This window comes from Lampris incognitus, chromosome 3 (assembly GCF_029633865.1).
Source record: "Lampris incognitus isolate fLamInc1 chromosome 3, fLamInc1.hap2, whole genome shotgun sequence".
Classification (NCBI taxonomy): domain Eukaryota; kingdom Metazoa; phylum Chordata; class Actinopteri; order Lampriformes; family Lampridae; genus Lampris; species Lampris incognitus.
The window spans coordinates 117,966,354-117,990,601 of NC_079213.1; the positions used below are offsets into that span (position 1 = coordinate 117,966,354).

The 24,248-nt window shown below is 44.7% G+C and overlaps 4 non-coding genes and 2 pseudogenes across 4 annotated transcripts; all 6 read left to right on the top strand.

Annotated features, from left to right (window-relative positions):
- The first annotated feature begins 4,523 nt into the window (after window positions 1–4,523).
- LOC130110899 (small nucleolar RNA U3) lies at window positions 4,524–4,745 on the top strand. The gene has a single exon (XR_008810109.1). It is a non-coding gene; the product is annotated as a small nucleolar RNA U3 (small nucleolar RNA).
- A 935-nt stretch (window positions 4,746–5,680) lies between these two features.
- LOC130110897 (small nucleolar RNA U3) lies at window positions 5,681–5,856 on the top strand (annotated as a pseudogene).
- Window positions 5,857–9,695: 3,839 nt separating this feature from the next.
- LOC130110895 (small nucleolar RNA U3) lies at window positions 9,696–9,911 on the top strand. The gene has a single exon (XR_008810107.1). It is a non-coding gene; the product is annotated as a small nucleolar RNA U3 (small nucleolar RNA).
- Window positions 9,912–10,929: 1,018 nt separating this feature from the next.
- On the top strand, window positions 10,930–11,105 carry LOC130110907 (small nucleolar RNA U3; annotated as a pseudogene).
- Window positions 11,106–13,431: 2,326 nt separating this feature from the next.
- On the top strand, window positions 13,432–13,643 carry LOC130110902 (small nucleolar RNA U3). The gene has a single exon (XR_008810111.1). It is a non-coding gene; the product is annotated as a small nucleolar RNA U3 (small nucleolar RNA).
- A 9,894-nt stretch (window positions 13,644–23,537) lies between these two features.
- Window positions 23,538–23,755, top strand: LOC130110874 (small nucleolar RNA U3). The gene has a single exon (XR_008810088.1). It is a non-coding gene; the product is annotated as a small nucleolar RNA U3 (small nucleolar RNA).
- Window positions 23,756–24,248: the final 493 nt, after the last annotated feature.

Here is a 24,248-nt window from a genome sequence, read left to right on the forward strand (position 1 = left end):
GTCTGACTGAACATATAAAACCCTTACTGTAAGTGAAATATGTAGAATAGCCGTTCATTAATTTTATCCAAAACTTTTACTGCAAGAAACTTGATACTTTCCATCAGGAATGCTATTGCAATAGTTAGCTTGGCTACTACAAAGGGTTGGTCTCTGTTGCTGTGGTATTCTCTGTGCGATTGTCTGTCTGAGCTTATAAAACCCTTACACTAAGCGAAACGTATAGAAAGAAACGTCCAGTAATTTTATCCAAAACTTTTACTGTGAGAAGTTTGGTACTTTCCATCAGAAATGCCATTGCCGTGGTTAGCTTGGCTACTGCGAAGAGTTGGTCTGTTGCTGTGGTATTCTCTGTGCGATTCTCTGCCTGAGCTGATAAAACCCTTACACGAAGTGAAACATAAAGAGCCGTCCATTAATTATATCCAAGACTTTCACTCCGAGAAGCTTGGTACTTTCCATCAGAAATGCCATTGCCGTGGTTAGCTTGGCTACTGCGAAGAGTTCGTCTCTGTTGCTGTGGTATTCTCTGTGCGATTGTCTGCCTGAGCTGATAAAACCCTTACACTAAGCGAAACATAAAGAGCCGTCCAATAATTTTATCCAAGACTTTCACTCCGAGAAGCTTGGTACTTTCCATCAGAAATGCCATTGCCGTGGTTAGCTTGGCTACTGCGAAGAGTTCGTCTCTGTTGCGGTGGTATTCTCTGTGTGATTGTCTGCCTGAGCTGATAAAACCCTTACACTAAGCGAAACGTATAGAAAGAAACGTCCATTAATTTTATCCAAAACTTTCACTCCGAGAAGCTTGGTACTTTCCATCTGAAATGCCATTGCCGTGGTTAGCTTGGCTACTGCGAAGAGTTCGTCTCTGTTGCGGTTGTATTCTCTGTGTGATTGTCTGCCTGAGCTGATAAAACCCTAACGCTAAGCGAAATATGTAGAAAGAGCTGTCCATTAATTTTATCCAAAACTTTCACTCCGAGTAGCTTGGTACTTTCCATCAGAAATGCCATTGCCGTGGTTAGCTTGGCTACTGCGAAGAGTTCGTCTCTGTTCCTATGGTATTCTCTGTGCGATTGTCTGCCTGAGCTGATAAAACCCTTACACTAAGCGAAATATGTGGAAAGAGCTGTCCAGTAATTTTATCCAAAACTTTCACTCAGAGAATCTTTATACGTTTCCTCAGTAATGACATTGTCTTGGTTTGCTTCGCTTCCACGAAGAGTTAGTTTCTGTTGCTATTGTATTTCTGCGGGATTGTCCGACTGAACATATAAAACCCTTACTGTAAGTGAAATATGTAGAATAGCCGTTCATTAATTTTATCCAAAACTTTTACTGCAAGAAACTTGATACTTTCCATCAGGAATGCTATTGCAATAGTTAGCTTGGCTACTACAAAGAGTTGGTCTCTGTTGCTGTGGTATTCTCTGTGCGATTGTCTGTCTGAGCTTATAAAACCCTTACACTAAGCGAAACGTATAGAAAGAAACGTCCAGTAATTTTATCCAAAACTTTTACTGTGAGAAGTTTGGTACTTTCCATCAGAAATGCCATTGCCGTGGTTAGCTTGGCTACTGCGAAGAGTTGGTCTGTTGCTGTGGTATTCTCTGTGCGATTCTCTGCCTGAGCTGATAAAACCCTTACACGAAGTGAAACATAAAGAGCCGTCCATTAATTATATCCAAGACTTTCACTCCGAGAAGCTTGGTACTTTCCATCAGAAATGCCATTGCCGTGGTTAGCTTGGCTACTGCGAAGAGTTCGTCTCTGTTGCTGTGGTATTCTCTGTGCGATTGTCTGCCTGAGCTGATAAAACCCTTACACTAAGCGAAACATAAAGAGCCGTCCAATAATTTTATCCAAGACTTTCACTCCGAGAAGCGTGGTACTTTCCATCAGAAATGCCATTGCCGTGGTTAGCTTGGCTACTGCGAAGAGTTCGTCTCTGTTGCGGCGGTATTCTCTGTGTGATTGTCTGCCTGAGCTGATAAAACCCTTACACTAAGCGAAACGTATAGAAAGAAACGTCCATTAATTTTATCCAAAACTTTCACTCCGAGAAGCTTGGTACTTTCCATCAGAAATGCCATTGCCGTGGTTAGCTTGGCTACTGCGAAGAGTTCGTCTCTGTTGCTGTGGTATTCTCTGTGTGATTGTCTGCCTGAGCTGATAAAACCCTAACGCTAAGCGAAATATGTAGAAAGAGCTGTCCATTAATTTTATCCAAAACTTTCACTCCGAGTAGCTTGGTACTTTCCATCAGAAATGCCATTGCCGTGGTTAGCTTGGCTACTGCGAAGAGTTCGTCTCTGTTCCTATGGTATTGTCTGCCTGAGCTGATAAAACCCTTACACTAAGCGAAATATGTGGAAAGAGCTGTCCAGTAATTTTATCCAAAACTTTCACTCAGAGAATCTTTATACTTTTCCTCAGTAATGACATTGTCTTGGTTTGCTTCGCTTCCACGAAGAGTTAGTTTCTGTTGCTATTGTATTTCTGCGGGATTGTCCGACTGAACATATAAAACCCTTACTGTAAGTGAAATATGTAGAATAGCCGTTCATTAATTTTATCCAAAACTTTTACTGCAAGAAACTTGATACTTTCCATCAGGAATGCTATTGCAATAGTTAGCTTGGCTACTACAAAGAGTTGGTCTCTGTTGCTGTGGTATTCTCTGTGCGATTGTCTGTCTGAGCTTATAAAACCCTTACACTAAGCGAAACGTATAGAAAGAAACGTCCAGTAATTTTATCCAAAACTTTTACTGTGAGAAGTTTGGTACTTTCCATCAGAAATGCCATTGCCGTGGTTAGCTTGGCTACTGCGAAGAGTTGGTCTGTTGCTGTGGTATTCTCTGTGCGATTGTCTGCCTGAGCTGATAAAACCCTTACACGAAGTGAAACATAAAGAGCCGTCCAATAATTTTATCCAAGACTTTCACTCCGAGAAGCTTGGTACTTTCCATCAGAAATGCCATTGCCGTGGTTAGCTTGGCTACTGTGAAGAGTTCGTCTCTGTTGCGGCGGTATTCTCTGTGTGATTGTCTGCCTGAGCTGATAAAACCCTTACACTAAGCGAAACGTATAGAAAGAAACGTCCATTAATTTTATCCAAAACTTTCACTCCGAGAAGCTTGGTACTTTCCATCAGAAATGCCATTGCCGTGGTTAGCTTGGCTACTGCGAAGAGTTTGTCTCTGTTGCTGTGGTATTCTCTGTGCGATTGTCTGCCTGAGCTGATAAAACCCTTACACTAAGCAAAACATAAAGAGCCGTCCATTAATTTTATCCAAGACTTTCACTCCGAGAAGCTTGGTAATTTCCATCAGTAATGCCATTTGCTGTAGTTAGCTTGGCTACTACGAAGAGTTAGTCTCTGTTGCTGTGGTATTCTCTGTGCGATTGTGTGCCTGAGCTGATAAAACCCTTACGCTAAGTGAAACGTAGAAACAGCCTCCGTGAAATTTTTTTCCGAAACTGTCACTCAGAAAGTCGGTACTTGAGAAGAGCAGTGCCATTGCTGTATTTAGCTTGGTTACGATGAAGTTAGTCTCTGTTGCTGTGGGATTGTCTGCCTGAGGAGGTAAAACACTTATGCTAACTAAAACGAAACGTTGTAGAAAGAGCTTACGTCAGTAAGATCCAAAACTGTCACTCCGAGAAGCTGGGTACTTTCCATCAGAAATGCCATTGCCGTGGCGAGCTTTGCTACTGCGAAGGGTTAGTCTCTGTTGCTGTGAGTTTTCCTGAGCTGATAAAACCCTCAACCAAAACATGAAGAAAGTCAGTTAGTTTGATCTAAAATTTCGAGTACGAATAAGTCGGTACTTAATTTCTGAATTTTCCTTGCTGTTTTTAGCTTGGCTACCGTGAAGTGTTAGTCTCTGTTGCTGTGCTATTTTGTGTGGGATTGTCTGCCTGAGCAGGTAAAACACTTACACTAAACCAACTGAAACATGTAGAAAGAGCCATCAGTTTATTTTAGCCAAAGCTATCGCTGTGAGAAGCTTGCTACTCTCCATCAGAAATGCCATTGGCTACCACCAAGACTGTCTGTTGCTGTGGTATTTTTTGGGATTATCTGGCTGAGCAGATAAAACTCTTACGTGAAACATGTAGAAAGAGTCGTTTGTTAATTTCATCCGGAACTATCACTCCGAGAAGCTCGGTACTTAACATCAGAAATGACTTTGCTGTGGTTAGTTTGGCTACTATGAAGAGTTTGTCTCTGTTACTGTAGTGTTTTCTTTGGGATTGTGTGGCTAAGCAGATAAAACCCTTACCCTAACCCAAATCCTACCTCAAGCGAAATATGTAGAAAGCGCTGTCCGTTAATTTTATGCAAAGCTTTTACTCTGAGAAGCTCTCTACTTTCCATCAGAAATACCATTGCCGTGGTTAGCTTGGCTACTGCGACGAGTTGGTCTCTATTGCTGTGGTATTGTCTGCCAGAGCAGATAAAACTCTTACCCCAACCGTAACCGAAAGATATAGAGCCATCCATTGAGTTTATCAAAGCCTAATACTAATTTCAGAGATAATTTCTTTAGTTTTTATCTTGAGAAATGTTTTTCTAAAGTGCGAGTCTCGCCACTCACCATGATGAGCCTGGGGTGCTTCTCCCTGACCGCGAAGCAGGTACAGAGAAGTGGTTTAATCACTCACTCTGGGCTTTTCGTGACCGTTCAGTGTTGCTTTTATGGAGTTATCAAGAGGAAGGAGCCTGTTCGGTGTGGTAAAAAGGAGGGGCAAAAATGTAGAAATTCATCAATTTTATTTAAACCTACCCCTAAAACTTAGTCCAAACCCTAAAAACATGACGATTGTAGAAGTGCAATTCAATAAAAGAAACCCACTTGTATTGCTGCAAACCCCACCAACAACTTTTCAAGTTTAAAACGGGATAAACAAGAGGGAAGACAATGGGGGATCAAGTGTAAAGAATAAACAACCTCCAAATAGATCCTATACCCAATCCATCAAACTCTCTCCAAATTCGTAACCCTAAACCTGGGGGTATCTGTAAGCCAGTATTTGGGCATTGTTGAGGCGCCTGGTTGACATGTGTTGGCTCTGGCATTCAATTCTAACCCTTACCTTTCACTCGGAGAAGCCTAGTATCTCCCATCAAAAATGCCATTGCCATGGTTGGCGTGGCTAACATGAAGAGTTAAAATCTGTTGCTGTGGGATTTTCTGCCCGAGCAGGTAAAACCTTTACCTTAACACAAACCCTACCCTTACGTGTTGAAAGAGCCGTATGTTGATTTTTATCCAAACCTTTCACACCGAGAAGCTCTGTACTTTCCATCAGAAATGCCATTGCAATGGTTAGCTTGGCAACTGCCAAGACAGTCTCTGTTGCTATGGTATTCTTTGTGGGATTAATTCTTAGCAGAAGTCAAGCTAACCACGGCAATGGTATTTGACGGAAAATACTGTCACGGAGCTTACGGTTTGGATATAATTAACGGATGGCTCTTTCTACATCTTTCTGTAAGGGTTGGGATAGGTTTAGTGTAGGAGTTTTATCTGCTCAGGCAGACTGTCTGTTGCTGTGGTATTGTTTGTGGAACTACTTTTGAGTAGGAAAAACCCTCACTGTAACCCTACGCCAACCCTGGCCAAAAGATGTAGGAAGAGACGGCCATTAATTTTATCCAAAAGATTCAGAAGACTACACTTTCAGCGGTCATTTCTGTCGTTCTTGGTTTGAAAAATGTTTAAGTGTGAGTCCACCACCCACGATGATGAGCTACGGTGCTTCTTCCTGAGCATGAAGCAGGTACAGAGAAGTGATTTGATTACAAGCTCTGTCCTTTTGAGGCAAAGAGCGTGCTCTGAGTGGTAAAAGAAAAAAATTGAGAAAGCCATCAATTACTTTTATTTTAAACCTAACCCTAAAAACATTAAACTGCAATAGCAGTGAACTTCAACTAGAAAAAAAAAACTCTTATAATGCTCCAAACCTCACCAGCAATTTTTCAAGTTTAACACGGGATAAACTAATCAAAATACAGGACAGTGGCAGATCAGTTGTAAAGAACAAAAAATATCCAAATTGAACCCATCAATCTCTCCATAACTCTCATATTGGGGTATCGCTAAGCCAGCGGTTGGGCACTGTCCGCCTGAGCAGAAAAACTTGACCCTAAACTCAAACACTGTCAACCAAAACATGTAGCAAGGACCATCCGTTGATTTTTATCCAAAACGTTTACTACGAGAAGCTTGGTTCTTTCCTTCAGGAATGCAATTGGCGTGGTTAGCTTGGCTACTGTGAAGAGTTAGTCTCTATTGCTGTGATATTCTCTGTGCGATTGACTGCATGAGCTGATAAAACCCTTATACTAAGTGAAATATGTTGAAAGAGCCGTTCGGTAATTTTATTCAAAATGTTTACTACGAGTACCTCTACTTTCCATCATAACTGCCATTGCCGTGGTTAGTTTGGCTACAATGAAGTTGATCTCTGTTGCTATGGTATTCTCTGTGCGATTATCTGCTTAAACAGGTAACACACTTACCCTAACCCAACCAAAACATGTAAGAAGAGCCATCCGTTAATTTTGTCCAAAACTTTCACTCCAAGATGCTCGGTTTTTCCTTCAAAAATGCCATTGCCGTGGTTACCTTGGCTACCACGAAGAGTTAGTCTCTGTCGCTGTTGTATTTCTGAGGGATTGTCCGCCTAAACAGATAAACCCCTTACTCTAAGCGAAACATTTAGAAAGCACTCCGTTTATTTCATCCAAAATTTTCAGTCGAACAAGCTCGGTTCTTTCCTTCAAAAATGCCATTGCTGTGGTTAGCTTCGCTACTGCGAAGAGTTAGTCTCTGTTGCTGTGGTATTCTCTGTGCGATTGTCTGCCTGAGCAGATAATGCCCTTACAACTAAGCGAAATATATAGCAAAAGCCGTCCAGTAATTTTGTCAAACTTTTACTACGAGTAGCTTGGCACTTTCCATCAGAAATTCCATTTTCGTAGTTAGCTTGGTTACAATTAAGAGTTGGTCTCTGTTGCTGTTGTATTTCTGCGATTGTCTGCTTAAACAGGTAACACACTTGCCCTAACCCAACCAAAACATGTAGGAAGAGCCGTCCGTTAATTTTATGCAAAACATTCAGTCCAAGAAGCTCGGTTCTTTGCTTCAGAAATTCCATTGCCGTGGTTAGCTTGGTTACCACGAAGAGTTGGTCTCTGTTGCTGTTGTATTTCTGAGGGATTGTCCGCCTAAATGGATAAAACGCTTACACTAAGCGAAATATGTAAAAACGTCGGGCATTAATTTTACCCAAATCTTTCCCTCCAAAAAGCTTGGTACTTTCCATCAGAAATGCCATTGCTGTGGTTAGCATGGCTACCACGAAGAGTTAGTCTCTGTTGTTGTTGTTTTTCTGTGGGTTTGTCCGCCTGAACAGATAAAACCCTTACCGTAAGTGAAACATGTAGAAAGAGCCGTCCATTAATGTTATACAAAACTTTCACTCCGAGAAGCTTGGTACTTTGCATCAGGAATGCCATTGCCGTAGTTAGCTTGGCTACTACGAAGAGTTACTCTGTTGCTGTGGTGTTCTCTGTGTGATTGTCTGCCTGAGCTGATAAAACCCTTACACTAAGCGAAACATGTAGAAAGAGCTGCCCAGTAATTTTATCCAAAACTTTCTCTCCGAGAATATTGGTATTTTTCTTAAGTAATGCCATTGCCCTGGTTTGCTTGGCTAGCACAAAGAGTAAGTCTCTGTTGCTGTTGTCTTTCTGCGCGATTGTCCGACTGAACAGATAAAACCCTTACCATAAGTGAAACATGTAGAAAGAGCCGTCCAATAATGTTATCCAAAACTTTCACTTCGAGAAGCTTGGTACTTTCCCTCAGTAATGACATTGCCTTGGTTTGCTTCGCTACCATGAAGAGTTGGTCTCTGTTTCTATTGTGTTTCTGCGGGATTGTCCGACTCGACAGATAAAACCCTTACACTAAGTGAAACATGTAGAAAGAGCCGTCCAGTAATTTTATGCAAAACTTTCACTCCGAGAAGCTTGGTACTTTCCATCTGAAATGCCATTGCCATGGTTAGCTTGGCTACTACGAAGAGTTGGTGTCTGTTGCTGTGGTATTCTCTGTGCGATTGACTGCCTGAGCTGATGAAACCCTTACGCTAAGCGAAACATGTAGAAAGAGCCGTCCATTAATTTTATCCAAAACTTTCACTCTGAGAAGCTTGGTAGTTTCCATCAGTATTGCCATTGCTGTGTTAAGCTTGGCAACTACGAAGAGTTAGTCTTTGTTGCTGTGGTGTTGTCTGTGTGATTGTCTGCCTGAGTTGATAAAACCCTTACACTAAGTGAAACATGTAGAAAAAGCCGTCCGTTAATTTTATGCAAAACTTTCACTCCGAGAAGCTTGGTACTTTCCATCAGAAATGCCATTGCCATGGTTAGCTTGGCTACTGCGAAGAGTTAGTCTCTGTTGCTGTGGTATTCTCTGTGTGATTGTCTGCCTGAGCTGATAAAACCCTTACACTAAGCGAAACATGTAGAAAGAGCTGTCCAGTAATTTTATCCAAAACTTTCACTCCGAGAATCTTGGTACTTTACTTCAGTAATGCAATTGCCCGGGTTTGCTTGGCTACCATGAAGAGTTAGTCTCTGTTGCTATTGTGTTTCTGCGGGATTGTCCGACTGAACAGATAAAACCCTTACTATAAGTGAAATATGTAGAATAGCCTTTCATTAATGTTATCCAAAACTTTCACTCCAACAAGCTTGGTACTTTCCATCAGGAATGCTGTTGCCGTAGTTGGCTTGGCTACTACGAAGAGTTAGTCTCTATTGCTGTGGTATTCTCTGTGCGATTGTCTGCCTGAGCTGATAAAACCCTTACCCTAAGCGAAACATGTAGAAAGAGCTGTCCAGTAATTTTATCTAACTTTCACTCCGAGAATCTTGGTACTTTCCTTCAGTAATGCCATTGCCCTGGTTTGCTGTTTAGCTTGGCTGCCGTGAAGTGTTAGTCTCTGTTGCTTTGATATTCTGTGTGGGATTGTCTGCCTGAGCAGGTAAAACAATTACCCTAAACCAACCGAAACGTGTAGAAAGAGCCATCCGTTTATTTTACCCAAAACTATCGCTGCGAGAAGCTTGCTACACTCCATCAGAAATGCCATTGCCATGGTTGGCTTGGCTACCACCAAGACTGTCTGTTGCTGTGGTATTTCTTTGGGATTATCTCGCTGAGCAGATAAAACCCTTACTCTTACGTGAAACATGTAGAAAGAGTCGTCTGTTAATTTCATCCGGAACTATCACTCCGAGAAGCTCGGTACTTTCCATCAGAAATGACTTTGCTGTGGTTAGTTAGGCTACTCTGAAGAGTTAGTCTCTGTTGGTGTGGTATTTTCTTTGGGTTTGTGTGGCTGAGCAGATAAAACCCTTAACCTAACCCAAATCCTACCTCAAGCAAACATGTAGAAAGCGCTGTCCGTTAATTTTATGCGAAACTTTTACTCTGAGAAGCTCTCTACTTTCCATCAGAAATACCATTGTCGTGGTTAGCTTGGCTACTGCGACGAGTTGGTCTCTATTGCTGTGGTATTGTCTGTAGGATTGTCTGCCAGAGCATATAAAACTCTTACCCCAACCGTAACCGAAAGATATAGAGCCATCCATTGAGTTTATCAAAACCCAACAGTAATTTCGGGGATAATTTCTTTAGTTTTTATCTTGAGAAATGTTTTTCTAAAGTGCGAGTCTCACCACTCACCATGATGAGCCTGGGGTGCTTCTCCCTGACCGCGAAGCAGGTACAGAGAAGTGGTTTAATCACTCACTCTGGGCTTTTGGTGACCGTTCAGTGTTGCTTTTAAGGAGTTATCAAGAGGAAGGAGCCTGTTCGGTGTGGTAAAAAGGAGGGGCAAAATGTAGAAATTCATCAATTTTATCTAAACCTACCCCTAAAACTTAGTCCAAACCCTAAAAACATGACGATTGTAGAAGTGCAATTCAATAAAAAAAAACCACTTGTATTGCTGCAAACCCCACCAACAACTTTTCAAGTTTAAAACGGGATAAACTAATCAAGAGGGAAGACAATGGGGGATCAAGTGTAAAGAATAAACAACCTCCAAATAGATTCTATACCCAATCCATCAAACGCTCTCCAAATTCGTAACCCTAAACCTGGGGGTATCTGTAAGCCAGTATTTGGGCATTGTTGAGGCGCGTGGTTGACATGTGTTGGCTCTGGCATTCAATTCTAACCCTTACCTTTCACTCGGAGAAGCCTAGTATCTCCCATCAAAAATGCCATTGCCATGGTTGGCGTGGCTAACATGAAGAGTTAATCTCTGTTGCTGTGGGATTTTCTGCCCGAGCAGGTAAAACCTTTACCTTAACACAAACCCTACCCTTACGTGTTGAAAGAGCCGTATGTTGATTTTTATCCAAACCTTTCACACTGAGAAGCTCTGTACTTTCCATCAGAAATGCCATTGCAATGGTTAGCTTGGCAACTGCCAAGACAGTCTCTGTTGCTATGGTATTCTTTGTGGGATTAATTCTTAGCAGAAGTCAAGCTAACCACGGCAATTGTATTTGACGGAAAATACTGTCACGGAGCTTAAGGTTTGGATATAATTAACGGATGGCTCTTTCTACATCTTTCTGTAAGGGTTGGGATAGGTTTAGTATAAGAGTTTTATCTGCTCAGGCAGACTGTCTGTTGCTGTGGTATTGTTTGTGGAACTACTTTTGAGTAGGAAAAACCCTCATTGTAACCCTACGCCAACCCTGGCCAAAAGATGTAGAAAGAGACCTCCATTAATTTTATCCAAAACTTTCATTTTGAGAAGCTCGGTACTTTCCATCAGAAATGCCATTTCCATCAAATTATGCCAACCTAATCCTAACCAAAAGATTCAGAAGACTACACTTTCAGCGGTCATTTCTGTCGTTCTTGGCTTGAAAAATGTTTCTAAGTGTGAGTCCGCCACCCACGATGATGAGCTGCGGTGCTTCTTCCCGAGCATGAAGCAGGTACAGCGAAGTGATTTGATTACAAGCTCTGTGCTTTTGAGGCAGAGTGTGCTCTGAGTGGTAAAAGAAAAAAATTGAGAAAGCCATCAATTACTTTTATTTTAAACCTAACTCTAAAAACATTAACCTGCAATAGCAGTGAATTTCAATTAAAAAAAAAAATCACTTATGCTCCAAACCCCATCAACAACTTTTCAAGTTTAAATCAGGATAAACGGTGGATAATTTCAAGCTGTGTGCTTTTGAGGCAAGATGCATCCTCTGATTGGTAAAATGGAGAAATCTATCTATTGAAACATAACTCTAACAACAAACTGCCATAGCAGAGAACTTCAATTTAAAAAAAAAAAAAGATTTATAATGCTCCAAACCTCACCAGCAATTTTTCAAGTTTAACACAGGATAAACTAATCAAAATACAGGACAGTGGCAGATCAGTTGTAAAGAACAAAAAATATCCAAATTGAACCCATCAATCTCTCCATAACTCTCATATTGGGGTATCGCTGAGCCAGTGCTTGGGCACTGTCCGCCTGAGCAGAAACACTTGACACTAAACTCAAACACTATGTCAACCGAAACATGTAGCAAGGACCATCCGTTGATTTATTTCCAAAACTTTTACTACGAGAAGCTTGGTTCTTTCCTTCAGGAATGCAATTGGCGTGGTTAGCTTGGCTACTGCGAAGAGTTAGTCTGTATTGCTGTGGTATTCTCTGTGCGATTGTCTGCCTGAGCTGATAAAACCCTTACACTAAGCGAAAGATATAGAAAGAGCTGTCAGTTAATTTTATCCAAGACTTTCACTCCGAGAAGCTTGGTACTTTCTGTCAGAAATGCCATTGCCGTGGTTACCTTGGCTACTGCGAAGAGTTAGTCTCTGTTGCTGTGGTATTCTCTGTGCGATTGTCTGCCTGAGCTGATAAAACCCTTAAACTAAGCGAAACATGGAAGGAGCCGTCCGTTAATTTTATCCAAGACTTTCACTCCGAGAAGCTTGGTACTTTCCATCAGAAATCCGATTGCCGTGGTTAGCCTGGCTACTGCGAAGAGTTAGTCTCTGTTGCTCTGAGATTGTTTGCCTGAGTAGATAAAACCCTTAACCAATCCCAAACCCTACGTCAACCAAAACATGAAGAAAGTCATCAGTTAATTTGATCCAAAATTGACTACGAGAATTCGGTACTTTATTTCAAAATTGTCATTTCTGTGTTTAGCTTGGCTACTGCGAAGTGGTAGTCTCTGTCGGTGTGGGATTGTCTGCCTGAGCAGGTAAAACACTGACCCTAACCCAACCCAAACATGTATGTAGAAAGAACCATCCGTTTATTTTACCCAAAACTATCGCTGCGACAAGCTCGCTGCTCTCCGTCAGAAATGCCATTGCCGTGGTTGGCTTGGCTACCACCAACACTGTCTGGTACTGTGGTACTTCTATGGGATTATCCGGCTGAGCAGATAAAACCCTTTCTCTTAAGTGAAACATGTAGAAAGAGTCATCTGTTAATTTCATCCGGAACTATCACTCCGAGAAGCTCGGTACTTTACATCAGAAATGACTTTGTTGTGGTTAGTTTGGCTACTATGAAGAGTTAGACTCTGTTGCTGTGGTATTCTCTGTTTGATTGTCTACCTGAGCTGATAAAACACTTACCCTAAGCGAAACATGTAGAAGGAGCCGTCCATTAATTTTATCACAAGATTTTATTCTGAGCAGCTTGTTACATTCCATCAGAAATACCATTACCGTGGTTAGCTTGTCTATCGAAGTTATTCTCTGTTGCAGTGGTATTCTCTAAGATTTTCTGCTTTAGCAGGTGAAACCCTAACCCTATCCCAACCGAAACATCTAGAAAGAGCAATCCATTAATTTTATCTGAAACTATCACTCCATGTTCAGAAATGCTACTGCGAAGAGGTAGTCGCTGTTGATGTGGTATTGTCTGTTGTATTGTTTGCCTGAGCAGACAATACTCTTAGCCTAACTCATCCCTAAACGAAAGATGTAGAAAGGGCAATCTGTTAATTTTATCCAAACCTTTCAGTTGGAAAATCTCAGTATTTCCATCAGAAATGACTGTCATGGATAGCTTGGCTACTGCTAAGAGTTATTCTCTGTTGTCGTATTTTTTTGTGGGATTGTCTGACTGAGCAGATAAGCCCTAACCCAAACCTTATCTCAAGTGAAACATGTAGAAAGCTCTCTTTGTTCATTTTATGCAAATCTTTTACTCTGAAAAGCTCAGAAATGCCATTGCCATGGTTAGCTTGGCTACTGCGACGAGTTGGTGTCTTCCTGTGGTATTCTCTGTAGGATTGTGTGCCAGAGCAGATGAAACCCTTACCCTAACCCAAAGATATAGAGCCATCCGTTACGTTTAGCCAAACCTAATCCTATTTTCAGGGATAGGTTCTTTAGTTTTATCGTGAGAAATGTTTTTCTAAAGTGAGTCCCGCCACCCACGACGATGAGCTGGGGTACTTCTTCCTGAGCGCTAAGCGGGTACAGAGACGTGGTTTAGTCACAAGCTCTGTGCTTTAGATGATGTTCAATGTTCCTTTCATGGGAGCATCAAGAGAAGGGGCATGTTCTGAATGGTAAAAAGGAAAAAAGTGCAGAAAATCATCAATTTGATCTAAACCTTAGTCTTAACTCTTAAAACATTAAATTGTAATTGCAGAAAAGTTCAATTAAAAAAAAACAAAAAAAACACTTGCATTGTTTCAAACCCCACCAACAACTTTTCAAGTTTAAAATGGGATAAAGTAATCAAGATATAAGACAAAGGGAGATCAGTTATAACGAATAAACACCCAATTTGCTCCTAGACTTAACCAATCTATCCATATCCCTAATCCTGGGTGTATTTCTAATCCAGCACTTGGGCATTGGCAGAGGTGCTCAGTTGACATGTGTTGGCTCTGGCATTCAATCCTAACCATAAAGTTAACCTAGTATTTTCAATCTGAAATGCTGTTGCTGTGGTTAGCTTGGCTACTGCCAAGAGTTGGTCTCTGTTGCTGAGGGGTTTTCTGTGGGATTTGCTGCCTGAGCAGATAAAGCCTTTACCCTAATACAAACCCAACCCAAATGTGTTGAAAGAGCCGTCTGTTAGTTTTATCCAAATCTTGCATACCGAGAAGCTCTGTACTTTCCATCAGAAATGCTATTGTTGGCTTGGCAACCTCCAAGACAGTCTCTGTTGCTATGGTATTATTTGTGGGATTAATTCTTAGCAGGAGCCAAGCTAACCACGGCAATGGTATTTCTGGTGGAATATTCTGAGTGTTTCGGAGCGTTTGGTTCAGACATAATTAGCGGCTGGCTCTTTCTACATGTTTTTGTAAGGGTTGGGATAGGTTTTGTATAAGGGTTTTATCTGCTTAGGCAGACAGTCTCTATTGCTGTTGTATTTCTGCGGGATTGTCTGCCTGAACAGATAAAACCCTTACCATAAGTGAAACATTTAGAAAGAGCCGTCCATTAATGTTATCCAAAACTGTCACTCCGAGAAGCTTGGTACTTTCCATCAGGAATGCCATTGCCGTAGTTAGCTTGGGTACGACAAAGAGTTAGTCTCTGTTGCTGTGGTGTTCTCTGTGTGATTGACTGCCTGAGCTGATAAAACCCTTATACTAACTGAAATATGTTGAGAGAGCCGTTCAGTAATTTTATTCAAAATTTTTACTACGAGTACCTCTAATTTCCATCATAAATGCCATTGCTGTGGTTAGCTTGGCTACAATGAAGAGTTAGTCTCTGTTGCTATGGTATTCTCTGTGCGATTATCTGCTTAAACAGGTAACACACTTGCCCTAACCCAACCAAAACATGTAAGAGCCATCCGTTAATTTTGTCCAAAACTTTCACTCCAAGATGCTCGGTTTTTCCTTCAAAAATGCCATTGCCATGGTTACCTTGGCTACCACGAAGAGTTAAGTCTCTGTCGCTGTTCTATTTCTGAGGGATTGTCCGCCTAAACGGATAAACCCATTACTCTAAGCGAAACATATAGAAAGCACTCCGTTTATTTCATCCAAAATTTTCAGTCGAAGGTCGGTTCTTTCCTTCAGAAATGCCATTGCGGTGGTTAGCTTCGCTACTGCGAAGAGTTGGTCTCTGTTGCTGTGGTATTCTCTGTGCGATTGTCTGCCTGAGCAGATAATGCCCTTACAACTAAGCGAAATATATAGAAAAAGCCGTCCAGTAATTTTATCCAAAACTTTTACTACGAGTAGCTTGGTACTTTCCATCAGAAATTCCATTTTCGTAGTTAGCTTGGCTACAATGAAGAGTTAGTCTCTGTTGCTGTTGTATTTCTGCGATTGTCTGCTTACACAGGTAACATACCTGCCCTAACCCAACCAAAACATGTAGGAAGAGCCGTCCGTTAATTTTATGCAAAACATTCAGTCCAAGAAGCTCGGTTCTTTGCTTCAGAAATTCCATTGCCGTGGTTAGCTTGGCTACCACGAAGAGTTGGTCTCTGTTGCTGTTGTATTTCTGAGGGATTGTCCGCCTAAATGGATAAAACGCTTACACTAAGCGAAATATGTAAAAACGCCGGGCATTAATTTTACCCAAATTTTTCCCTCCAAAAAGCTTGGTACTTTCCATCAGAAATGCCGTTGCTGTGGTTAGCTTGGCTACCACGAAGAGAGTTAGTCTCTGTTGTTGTTTTATTTCTGTGGGTTTGTCTGCCTGAACAGATAAAACCCTTACCGTAAGTGAAACATGTAGAAAGAGCCGTCCATTAATGTTATACAAAACTTTCACTCCGAGAAGCTTGGTACTTTCCATCAGGAATGCCATTGCTGTAGTTAGCTTGGCTACTACGAAGAGTTAGTCTCTGTTGCTGTGGTGTTCTCTGTGCGATTGTCTGTCTGAGCTGATAAAAACCCTTATACTATGCGACACATGTAGAAAGAGCTGTCCAGTAATTTTATCCAAAGCTTTCACTCCGAGAATCTTGGTACTTTTCTTCAGTAATGCCATTGTCCTGGTTTGCTTGGCTACCACAAAGAGTTAGTCTCTGTTGCTGTTGTATTTCTGCGCGATTGTCCGACTGAACAGATAAAACCCTTACCATAAGTGAAACATGAAGAAAGAGCCGTCCAATAATGTTATCCAAAACTTTCACTTCGAGAAGCTTGGTACTTCCCATCAGGAATGCCATTTCCGTAGTAAGCTTGGCTACTACTGTTATGGTTTGTAGAACGAACCCAATAGCGACAACACAAGACAAAGTAAAGCACCAACCTGGCAGGACTCGTAGAGGAGAGCCGGCCGGGCCTGGACAGAAGGGGAAGGCGCTTCAGGCGGAACTTGAGAATAGCTTCTTAAAAATGGGAAAACGTAAACTGCCCCCTTAATCCGAAAAGGAAAAAACGTAAACTGCTCCTTTAAAGTCCGAAAGGGAAAAAACGTAAACTGCTCCTTTAAAGTCCGAAAGGGAAAAAACACAAACTGCTCCTTTAAAGTACGAAAGGGGAAAAAACACAAACTGCTCCTTTAAGGTAGAAGTCCAACCGAGTAATAAGATCCACAGTGAGAGAGGAGAAATTAGAATATCAAAAACTTGATCTCAACTAGAAAATCACGATGGGAAAATCCAATGGGGAAAACACAAAGAGAGTTCTTCTCCGAACAAGCTCTCAAGGAGAACTGACACAAGGGAATAATCAAACAAGCAAAAACACGGAGAATACTACAATCTGTACTCCACCGGGAGACACAGAAATGTCACAAAACTCGAGACGAAGAATTTACTCACGGGACTGTTCAGGACGAACTCGCGACGAGTTCTGGAAAGCAAACAAACTTATACTAGAGTGGTTAACGAGTAGATAGGCTGCAGGTGTTTCAGACGCGCCCTTCCCCCGCTCTCATTGCTGGTTGCCAGGTTGGTCAACAGACCGAGCCCTAACAGTACCCCCCCCTCTACGGGAGCCACCAGGCGACCTGCCAGGCTTGTCAGGGTGACGGCGATAGAACTCAGCGAGCAGACCAGGGTCCATGATGAGCTGGCGGGATACCCAGCTTCATTCCTCCACCCCATAGCCCTCCCAGTCAACCAAATACTGGAACCCCCGTCCCCTGCGTCGGACGTCCATCAGCCGACGGACCTTCCACTGTGGATGCCCATCCACAATCTCAGGGGGAGGCGGAGCTGGGGCCGGAAGCATAAGGGGGCTCTCGGAGACAGGCTTTACTCGGGACACATGAAAAACCGGATGGGTCTTCATGGAGGCCGGGAGCTTAAGACGCACAACTGCAGGACTGGGTACTTCCTGGATCTCGAAGGGTCCAACGAACCGGGGATTCAGCTTCTTGGCAGAGGACTGAAGGGCGAGATCCTTGGTGGACAGCCAGACTCTCTGTCCGGGTTGGTAAGCTGGTGCTGTGGATCGGCGACGGTTAGCTCCTCGTCTGGCACGTTCCGTAGCACGGAGCAGCGCAGCCCTGGTGATCTCCCAGACACGACGACAGCGGTCCAGATGAGTCTGCACGGAGGGAACCTCCACTTCGGACTCCTGTGCAGAGAAGACGGGCGGCTGGTAACCCAGGGATGCCTGAAAGGGCGAGAGGCCGATGGCGGAGCTGACCAAGGAGTTGACCGCATACTCGACCCAGGGGAGAAACTGACTCCAGGAGGTTAGCTTCTTGGCAGCGACGCAACGGAGAGCAGATTCCACACTCTGGTTCATCCTCTGTCTGTCCGTTAGTCTGCGGATGATATCCCGACGAAAGGCTGACCGAGGCGCCCAACCCCTTGCAGAAAGCACGCCACACACGGGAAACAAACTGGGGCCCTCTGTCTGACAAAATGTCCTTGGGAAGTCCATGCAAACGGAAGACGTGGCTCATCAGGAGGTCAGCGGTTTCTGAAGCAGAAGGAAGCTTAGGCAAAGCCACCAGGTGAACACCCTTGCTGAAGCGATCCACCACCGTCAGGATCACTGTGTTGCCCTGAGACGGAGGAAGTCCAGAGACAAAATCCAACGCCACATGGGACCAGGGCCGACTGGGAATAGGAAGGGGCTGCAGCAGACCAGCCGGTGCCTGGTGAGAGGCCTTGCTGCGGGCACAGATGGTGCAGGCCATGACGAACTCCTCGACGTCCCTCCTCATAGTGGGCCACCAGAACCGTCGAGCTGTGAAAGTGCGGTGGACTCCAGGGTGGCAAGCGAGCTGACTGGTGTGGCCCCATTTGAGGACCCGAGACCTCACTGAGTCCGGAACAAACAGTCGGCGAGGCGGCACGTTGCTCGGGGCTGGACTGGAGCGCAAGGCGCGCTTGACCACTGTTTCAAGGCCCCAGGTCACCACGCCAACGACCTTGGTCTCAGGGAGGACGGGACTTGGCTCCACCGTTACAGGTTCCTTAAGGTGTTGACGAGACAGAGCATCTGCCTTGGTGTTGCGGGAGCCAGGACGATAAGTCAGTGTGAAGTCGAACCGACTGAGGAAACTGGCCCACCGTGCCTGCCGACCATTGAGACGTTTGGTTGCCCGGATGAACGTCAGGTTCTTATGATCAGTCCAGATGGTAAATGGATGCTCTGCCCCCTCCAGCCAATGGCGCCATTCCTCAAGTGCAGCCACTACAGCGAGAAGCTCCCGATTACCAACATCGTAGTTCTCCTCGGCGGGAAGGAACCGGCGGGAGAAGAACGCGCAAGGATGAACCTTCTGGTCGGCCTCTGATCGTTGGGAGAGCACAGCCCCCAATCCGGTGTCCGAAGCGTCCACCTCAACTATGAACTGCCTCTTGGGATCGGGATGGAGTAGGACGGGGGCACTGGTGAACCTCTCCTTGAGCGACAGAAATGCAGAGCGAGCAGCTGGGGACCAGACGAACGGCTGAGAGGGGGAGGTTAGACGGGTGAGGGGTTCTGCTACAGAGCTGTAGTTTCAGACGAACCTCCTGTAAAAGTTCGCGAACCCGAGGAAGCTCTGCAGTTCCTTACGTGACTTAGGATCCGGCCATTCCACCACCGCTTTGATCTTGCGAGGATCAGCTCGAGTCTTGCCTCCCTCCACGATAAAACCTAAGTAGTCCACTGACTCAGAATGGAACAGGCATTTCTCAGCCTTGACGAACAGCCGGTTACGAAGGAGGCGTTCGAGAACCTGCCGCACGTGCTGGACATGCTCCTCGAGGGACCTGGAGAAGATGAGGATGTCATCAAGGTAGACGACAACGAATTGGTCGAGCATGTCGCGAAGGATGTCATTCATGAGTGCCTGGAACACCGCCGGGGCGTTGGTGAGGCCGAACGGCATTACCAGGTACTCATAATGACCACGGGGAGTCTTAAAGGCTGTCTTCCACTCGTCCCCTTTCCGGATCCGAACGAGATGGTAGGCGTTCCGGAGATCCAGCTTAGTGAAGACAGTCGCCTGGGTCAGGGGTTCGAGGGTGGAGCTCATCAGAGGCAGGGGGTATTTATTCTTGGTGATGTCGTTGAGTTGGCGATAATCAATGCAGGGTCGGAGACCACCATCCTTCTTAACGAAAAAGAAACCAGCTGCCACCTGGGAGGATGAGGGTCGGATGAGCCCTGCCGCCAACGATTCTGAAATGTAATCGTCCATAGCAGCCTTCTCGGGGATGGAAAGGCTGTAAAGACGACTGCTAGGGAGAGAGGCCCCAGGACGGAGGTTGATAGCACAATCATGGCCGATGCGGAGGGAGAGACTGAGCCCGCGTCTTGCTGAAGACCTCCCCGAGATCATGATACTCGGGAGGAACAGAGGAAAGATCGGGAGGAGGGGCAATCGGAACAGTCTGGACTGCTGGACCAGGTGCGGCCTGAAGACACCGGGTGTGACAGGAGGAGCTCCACTCCAAAATGTTACCAGACGACCAAGCAATGTGTGGCTCATGCTGAGCCAACCAGGGACGCCCCAAGATCACAGGAACTAAGGGAGACTGGATGATGAAGAACTGAAGGCTCTCCACATGGTTTCCAGCAATAGTGAGAGACACGGGACAGGACTGTCGGGTAACACTGGCCAGGCGGCGCTCATCCAGAGCAAAGGCCTCTATTGGCCTCTCCAATTCCTCACATGGAATGTTAGCTTGAGCAGCAAACGTAGAGTCCAAGAAACACCCATCAGCTCCCGAATCGATGAGTGCGCCTACAGTGAGCCGCTGGTCTGCCCAAGCCAGGGTAACGCTCACAAGATGGTTAGCCGGAGCAGGATGGCGGGAACAGGAAAGACGGCTCACTAGGATCTCCCGGGGTCCCAGTGAGCCTAATCTTTTGGCCGCGTAGGACCCTCACTGATCCGGTGTCCCTTAAGACCGCAGTAAAGACAGAGACCTGCCTTGAACCGGGCCTCACGTTCAGCGGGAGTCAGTCGTGTACGCCCGAGCTGCATAGGTTCCTCCTCTGTCACTGTCTGGGAGGAGGAGAGGCTTGCCACAGGGGAAGTGGAGTGCGACGAAGAAGAGCCCCCTTCGGAAGCTCTGGATGGCTGAGAGGTAGAAACGGTTCCCCGTAGACCTCGCTCGCGCCTTCTCTCGCGGAGACGTCCGTCGATGCGGGTGGCAAGGCTGATAAGGTCGTCGAGAGAGGTAGGATCCTCCCGGGTGGCTAGCTGATCCTTGACGGCATCACTGAGGCCCCTACGGAAGGTTACCCGAAGTGACTGGTCGTTCCAGCCACTCTCAGCCGCAGCCAGCCTGAACTCGACTGAGTAGTCAGTGACACTGCCACTGCCCTGCTGGATCCTGCTCAATCGGACACCCGGATCCTGACCGTACACTGGATGATGGAATACCTTCCGAAGCTCAGCCACAAAGTCATCGTAGGAAGAGCAGAAACTGGCCCCCATGGACAAGGAAGCAGTGGCCCACTGAGCAGCGCGGCCAGTCAGTAGGTTAGTCACGTAAGCAACTTTTGCAGCATCTGTGGTGAACCCCCTGGAATGGTGGGCGAAGACAAGCTCACACTGCATGATGAACGTGGCACAGGTCTCAAAGTTGCCATCAAAAGGCTTGGGATTGGAGATACTGGGCTCCCGGAAATCCGAAACATAAACGGTAGGATTGTCTAAGGCAACGGCTGCGGGCACTGCTGGAGGAGGGGCGGCCGGAACTGGTGGGACAGCTGGCTGGATGGTGATAGCCGCTGTGAGAGTTTGCAACTGCTTAAGAACCTCCTCTTGTTGGCTCGCGAGCGCCGCTTGCTGGGCCGAAAGAGAATCCACCGAAGCCTGGAGGGGTTGCACCTGAGCCCGGAGGCCCTGCATGGCAACAGCGGCCTCTTGTAGTTGCTGGCCGTGGGAGGCTGTAAGCTGAATCTGCTTATAGAGAGCAGCCTGGACAGGATTGGCGTCTGGGTTGTCTGGGTTCATAGTGGTCGCGAGTTCGTACTGTTATGGTTTGTAGAACGAACCCAATAGCGACAACACAAGACAAAGTAAAGCACCAACCTGGCAGGACTCGTAGAGGAGAGCCGGCCGGGCCTGGACAGAAGGGGAAGGCGCTTCAGGCGGAACTTGAGAATAGCTTCTTAAAAATGGGAAAACGTAAACTGCCCCCTTAATCCGAAAAGGAAAAAACGTAAACTGCTCCTTTAAAGTCTGAAAGGGAAAAAAACGTAAACTGCTCCTTTAAAGTCCGAAAGGGAAAAAAACGTAAACTGCTCCTTTAAAGTCCGAAAGGGAAAAAACACAAACTGCTCCTTTAAGGTAGAAGTCCAACCGAGTAATAAGATCCACAGTGAGAGAGGAGAAATTAGAATATCAAAAACTTGATCTCAACTAGAAAATCACGATGGGAAAATCCAATGGGGAAAACACAGAGTTCTTCTCCGAACAAGCTCTCAAGGAGAACTGACACAAGGGAATAATCAAACAAGCAAAAACACGGAGAATACTACAATCTGTACTCCACCGGGAGACACAGAAATGTCACAAAACTCGAGACGAAGAATTTACTCACGGGACTGTTCAGGACGAACTCGCGACGAGTTCTGGAAAGCAAACAAACTTATACTAGAGTGGTTAACGAGTAGATAGGCTGCAGGTGTTTCAGACGCGCCCTTCCCCCGCTCTCATTGCTGGTTGCCAGGTTGGTCAACAGACCGAGCCCTAACAACTACGAAGATTTAGTCTCTGTTGCTGTGGTGTTCTGTGCGATTGACTGCCTGAGCTGATAAAACACTAATGCTAAGCGAAACATGTACAAAGAGCTGTCCATTAATGTTATCCAAAACTTTCACTCCGAGAAGCTTGGTACTTTCCATCTGAAATGCCATTCCCATGGTTAGCTTGGCTACTGCGAAGAGTTGGTGTCTGTTGCTATGGTATTCTCTGTGCGATTGACTGCCTGAGCTGATGAAACCCTTACGCTAAGCGAAACATGTAGAAAGAGCCGTCCATTAATTTTATCCAAAACTTAGACTCTGAGAAGCTTGGTACTTTCCATCAGTAATGCCATTGCTGTGTCGAGCTTGGCAACTACGAAGAGTTAGTCTCTGTTGCTGTGGTGTTCTCTGTGTAATTGTCTGCCTAAGCTGATATAACCCTTACACTAAGCGAAATATGTGGAAAGAACTGTCCAGTAATTTTATCCAAAACTTTCACTCCGAGAATCTTGGTACCTTCCCTCAGTAATGACATTGCCTTTGTTTGCTTCGCTACCATGAAGAGTTAGTCTCTGTTTCTATTGTGTTTCTGCGGGATTGTCCGACTGAATAGATAAAACCCTTACTATAAGTGAAATATGTAGAATAGCCTTTCATTAATTGTATCCAAAACTTTCACTGCAAGAAACTTGGTACTTTCCATCAGGAATGCCATTGCCGTAGTTAGCTTGGCTACTACGAAGAGTTAGTCTCTGTTGCTGTGGTGTTCTCTGTGTGATTGACTGCCTGAGCTGATAAAACGCTAAGCGAAACATGTAGAAAGAGCCATCCGTTTATTTTACCCAAAACTATTGCTGCGAGAAGCTTGCTACTCTCCATCAGAAATGCCATTGCCATGGTTGACTTGGCTACCAGCAAGACTGTCTGTTGCCGTGGTATTTCTTTGGGATTATCTGGCTGAGCAGATAAAACCCTTACTCTTACGTGAAACATGTAGAAAGAGTCGTCTGTTAATTTCATCCGGAACTATCACTCCGAGAAGCTCGGTACTTTCCATCAGACATGACTTTGCTGTGGTTAGTTTGGCTACTATGAAGAGTTTGTCTCTGTTGGTGTGGTATTTTCTTTGGGATTGTGTGGCTGAGCAGATAAAACCCTTAACCTAACCCAAATCCTACCTCAAGCGAAACATGTAGAAAGCACTGTCCGTTAATTTTATGCAAAGCTTTTACTCTGAGAAGCTCTCTACTTTCCATCAGAAATACCATTGCTGTGGTTAGCTTGGCTACTGCGACGAGTTGGTCTCTATTGCTGTGGTATTGTCTGCCAGAGCAGATAAAACTCTTACCCCAACCGTAACCGAAAGATATGGAGCCATCCATTGAGTTTATCAAAATCTAATACTAAGTTCGGGGATAATTTCTTTAGTTTTTATCTTGAGAAAGGTTTTTCTAATGTGCGAGTCCCGCCACCCACCATGATGAGCTGGGGTGCTTCTTCCTGAGCGCTAAGCGGGTACAGAGAAGTTGTTTAATCACAAGCTCTGTGCTTTAGATGACGTTCAATGTTCCTTTTATGGGAGCATCAAGAGAAGGGGCATGTTCTGAGTGGTAAAAAGGAAAAAAGTGCAGAAATTCATCAATTTGACCTAACCCTAAACCTTACTCTTAACTCTTAAAACATTAAATTGTAATTGCAGAAAAGTTCAATTTGAAAAAAAAAAAAACAAACAAACAAACACTTGTATTGTTCCAAACCCCACCAACAACTTTTCAAGTTTAAAACGGGATAAAGTAATCAAGATATAAGACTGGGAGATCAGTTGTAATGAATAAACACCCAAATTGCCCCCAGACTTAACCAATCAAACTCTATCCAAATCCCTAACCCGAATCCTGGGGGTATTTCTAATCCAGCACTTGGGCATTGGCGGAGGTGCTCAGTTGACATGTGTTGGCTCTGGCATTCAACCCTAACCATAAAGCTAACCTAGTATGTTCAGTGTGAAATGCCGGAGCCGTGGTTAGCTTGGCTACCACGAAGAGTTGGTCTCTTGCTGTGGGGTTTTCTGTGGGATTTGCTGCCTGAGCAGGTAGAACCTCTAC